The sequence below is a fragment of the Palaemon carinicauda genome, chromosome 15 (genome assembly GCF_036898095.1).
Source record: "Palaemon carinicauda isolate YSFRI2023 chromosome 15, ASM3689809v2, whole genome shotgun sequence".
NCBI lineage: Eukaryota > Metazoa > Arthropoda > Malacostraca > Decapoda > Palaemonidae > Palaemon > Palaemon carinicauda.
In genome coordinates this window covers 28,119,687-28,124,686 of record NC_090739.1, presented here as the reverse complement: position 1 = coordinate 28,124,686, position 5,000 = coordinate 28,119,687, and positions in this window count along the sequence as shown.

Here is a 5,000-nt window from a genome sequence, read left to right as displayed (position 1 = left end):
TAGAAGATTTGGAAAACCCAGACCTACATAGCTGAGGATTATGAATGGAGAAGTATTGATTTTAAAGCTCCTCTAGATAGAGACGACTAGCGAAATCTAACCGAGAGCCTTAACGCCAATAATTATCTGTTATTTTGCGCAGGTTAGCAAGAAGAGGAGCTTTTAGCACTTGTTGGAGAATTGGAAATGTTACTCTACTTTGTAAAGGTGTTTGTGGTAGCTCAAGTCCAACTGATTACCGCCCAATTTCCATAGCTTCCATATTATCTAAAGTTTTTGAACGTCCTTTGGCAAAACGTCTTAATAAGTTTGCTGAAAGTAATCATCTGTTCCCTAGTTTGCAGTTTGGTTTTCGTAAAGGCCTTGAAGCATGTGATGCCCTTATTACAATCTCCAATGCTGTGCGAAATACCTTGATTGCGGTCAGGAAGTTCGCATGATTGGCCTTGATTTTAGTGCTGCCTTTGACCATGTTAATCACGAGGCCCTTGTTTTCAAACTCAAACAGTTGGGAGTGGGTGGGTCGTTTCTTAGCATCATTATTGAATTTTTAAGTAATTGATCGCAAAGAGTTATTGTTGATGGGCACCATAGTGAGTATAGGAATGTGATATCTGGTGCTCCACAGGGTAGTGTTCTTGGCCCCTTACTTTTCATACTATATACACCTTAATTTGTTGGACAGAAACTTACGGTCTAATAAATTTCTTATTCCTGATCTAGATATTAATCTCTGGCAACATCGTTCAATTAGTTCATTATGCATGTTGCATAAGATTTTTTATAATTCTGACCACCCTTTGCATTCAGATCTTCCTGAACAGTTCCATCCTGTTCGTAATATTAGGTATGCAGTTGATTCTGATAGACATGCCTTCTCTATAATGAAGCTCAATACTACACTACTCTAGAAGTTTTATTCCAGCTGTGACCAAGTTGTGGAATGATCTTCCTAATCGGGTAGTTGAATCAGTAGAACTTCAAAAGTTCAAACTCGCAGCAAATATGTTTATGTTGAACAGGCTTACATAAGTCCTTTTATAGTTTATATATCAAATATCTGTTTTAATATTGTTAATTTCTTCAAATATCTTATCTTAATTTTCATTACTTCTTATATCGTTTATTTATTTCCTTATTTCCTTTCCTCACTGGGCTATTTTTCCCTATTGGAGCTCTTGGGTTTATAGCATCTTGCTATTCCAACTACTGTTGTAGCTTCGCTAGTAATAATAATAATAATAATAATAATAATAATAATAATAATAGGCGTAGGAAACGACGATGACACACACACACACGCACACACACACACACACACACACACACATATATATATATATATATATATATATATATACACACACACACACACACACACACACACATATATATATATATATATATATATATATATATATATATATATATATATATATATATGATCATATAGAAATCTGATTAGTTAAGGAACAAGGAACAAAACGAAATTTTACGAGAATCAGATATGAAGCTCAAAGAAAAGGCAGAACATCAACAATATCTAAACCAAAGTAGTACTACTGTTTACTATTCTCACGAAATAATTATAATGGAGTTACTCAACAGTGCAGTGGTGGCTAGGTATGGATTTTCATATTGCCATTTATTTACATTAAATTTCCAAATTACAAGTATCCTTCTTTTCATTTCTGCTTTCATTTGTAAAATAAACTGACCACTTCCATGTTCTTTTTTATTTCATTAATTATCGACTGAAATTTTGTGAAATTAGGCTGCCGAGATTCCTAGATCTATGCGTATAAACTGTAAAATTTATACACAGATTCATATTTACTTTCTTTGTATTATCTATTTTCATACATATTCTTCTTGCTTTCATTTTATCGATTATTTACTCTTTGCAATATACTAAATACTTGTCATAGCAAACCAGTCTTCAGCCAATTCAAAGAGGTATTATATACACTAACTGATAGATTTTGAGTTGTGTGGCATCCTAACATTCAAGGTCAATAATGGCCTTATATGAATTAAAATGATTCCTCAATTACATCCTCTTACTCTTTACTATGATTTTATTCACATATCAGAAAACTATGAAGGAATTTGAATTCTTTATATCCTAGATTTGCTGATATTACTTAAGAATGATGGTACATCCTCTTATTCTAATAGTTGCATCATATTCTATGGATGTCACTAAATATACAGAAAACGTGTTTGCCTACGTACAAATTCTTCAATTACAAAAAATATCTTAATGGTAATATCACTAATATTGCTGAAGTCAAAACTATATGTGTGGATATATAAATACATATAGAAACGTACAAAAACATAATATAAAATTTTGTAAGTTGTTAACTGAATTTAGACACCAATCTTCTACAGAAAAGATCAAGTTTTGTAAGGAATTAACTTAGCAAGAAATATATGAATTTCTACCAGAAATACATGTCCAGTATCTCAAAGGAATGTCTCGATGGCTTATTAAAGACCCCCTACCTCCCTACTTCCCATGAGAGTATGAGTCTGAAGGTCCAAAATTCTCTAGTGGAGTGACGAAAAATTCCTTTATTTTTTTCTGAAGTGAAAGTTTCAACTGACAGAAATATCAAGAGATAAAAAAATTCACTACTCGAAGTTCCACGCCAAAATGTTTCAGAAATATATATATATATATATATATATATATATATATATATATATATATATATATATATATATATATATATATATATATATATATATATATATATAAACACACATTCGGAGTAAAATAAGTTTATACTTTCTATTTCAGGGAAATTTGAAAATATTAATGTACAGTTATACTAAATGTAAAAAAAATGTCAACAAAATAGCCTTTTCCTTAATAATGAATATATTGAGGATTTACATTATTCAAAAATGATAAAGACAGAACAAGCATAACCTACAACGTCACTGTTATTCAACGGTTCTAAATAACAGGCAATGATAAAGCTAAACGAAAACAAATATCCTTATTTTATACAAATTAATTAAATGCATGTTTCAAAAGGCCACTTAAAATTAAGCTAGGCAGGAGAGTTTAAGAACAATACAAAAATAATGGTATTTGTTTTCTTTTCTTCACTTTACCTTTACTTTTATAATAAAAATAAATTTTCTATAGGGTTTTAATTAATCATCCAATGAGAATGTCAATAGGGATAAGAGAACCGTGAAATAAAAAACTATCCCACATGAAATTGGTCCACTCTGAAATAAAGACCGACAGCATTTGTTGTCATTTTGATATTAAATAACACAACGAACATGACGTTTTCTAAATTACTTTTGTCATAAAAATTAGCTTATATATATTTATATATATTTCTTACATACTACTGTTCTATCCACAGGAAACATTGGATTCACTACTGGAATATACTTGACCTGATATGGAAAAATTCTTATTGCTCAATTCTTCAAAAAATCTCAAAACGATCTAGAAGATACTTCAGTATACGACATGTGTCTACTTTTGAGAGAGAGAGAGAGAGAGAGAGAGAGAGAGAGAGAGAGAGAGAGAGAGAGAGAGAGAGAGAGAGATCTTCTATAAGCCCAGATCACGAATGCCCTGTTGATGGGTTTAACAACATAAACATCAATACTGAACAACTGGAGAAAGCATAAGCTTAATACAGATAATTTTAATTTCGCTTCCGGCTGAAGTTAGCACTTCAGCATTCGTATGTATTTACGTAAGAATATAGGTCAATCTACAAAAGTTTCCCTGTCAGTGTTGCTCTGCGAAGCCCAGGTAACTTGGAAAACTAAAAATCCTATTCTCAAACGTAAAATAAATGCCTGAAACCACCAACAAGGTTCTCCATTTCAAGTCACGTACTGTCACTTTATTGCTTTGGCAATATGGTTGTAATTACAATAAAAACACCGTTGCCTATGCACTAATTGAAGAACTATAAGGTTTAAAAGCCCATCATGAATGGCAGAGACAAGGGACAGTGACATTGCCCTAGCGAGCTGGACAATGCAGTAGACTGACCATATTACATATGATCAGCGCCCAACCCTTCTCCACCTCAGCTAGGACCCGGGAGGGCCAAGTAATGGCTGCTGATGACTCATCAGGTAGACCTGTAGGCTCCCCCCAAACCACCCACCTTAGCCTTAAGGATGCTGATGTTCCAACGACCAAAAGAACTAACGAGTTAGAGCGGGACTATAAACCCAGTCTGGCGATCACCAGTCAGGGACGTTATTTCATAAGCCTGAATAAACCTAAATACTCTGTACATTCGAAGGCCTATGTAGGACGATAATTAAATCTAGAAGAATCCAGGGTGGATGAGGCAAATGTTCAAGAGCGAAAATGGCCTTACATTGAGAAGCTGACAGGCTAAATGAAGGGTGATACAGTATACTTGAAGATCAATAGGCTGCTAATAATGTTTCCGTATCATTTATTTTTTTCTTGGAACGGATGCTGATGTTCCAACGACCAAAAGAACTAACGAGTTAGAGCGGGACTATAAACCCAGTCTGGCGATCACCAGTCAGGGACGTTATTTCGTAAGCCTGAATAAACCTAAATACTCTGTACATTCGAAGGCCTATGTAGGACGATAATTAAATCTGGAAGAATCCAGGGTGGATGAGGCAAATGTTCAAGAGCGAAAATGGCCTTACATTGAGAAGCTGACAGGCTAAATGAAGGGTGATACAGTATACTTGAAGATCAATAGGCTGCTAATAATGTTTCCGTATCATTTATTTTTTTCTTGGAACGGTTGTGATGCCAAGTTGTTGGGAAAACCCCTAAACACACATCTGTAACTAGGAATCGTCTACTCTAAATATCGTGTAATTCGGCGTTCCAATTAAAATTTCCACTATCCGGATGAAGGTAATTATAAAATAAATCACCATTTTCATCACCATTGCTAGCATTATATTAGAAAAACGAAGGAATAATAATTTTCTTATATAACATATAATAGATGATAGAA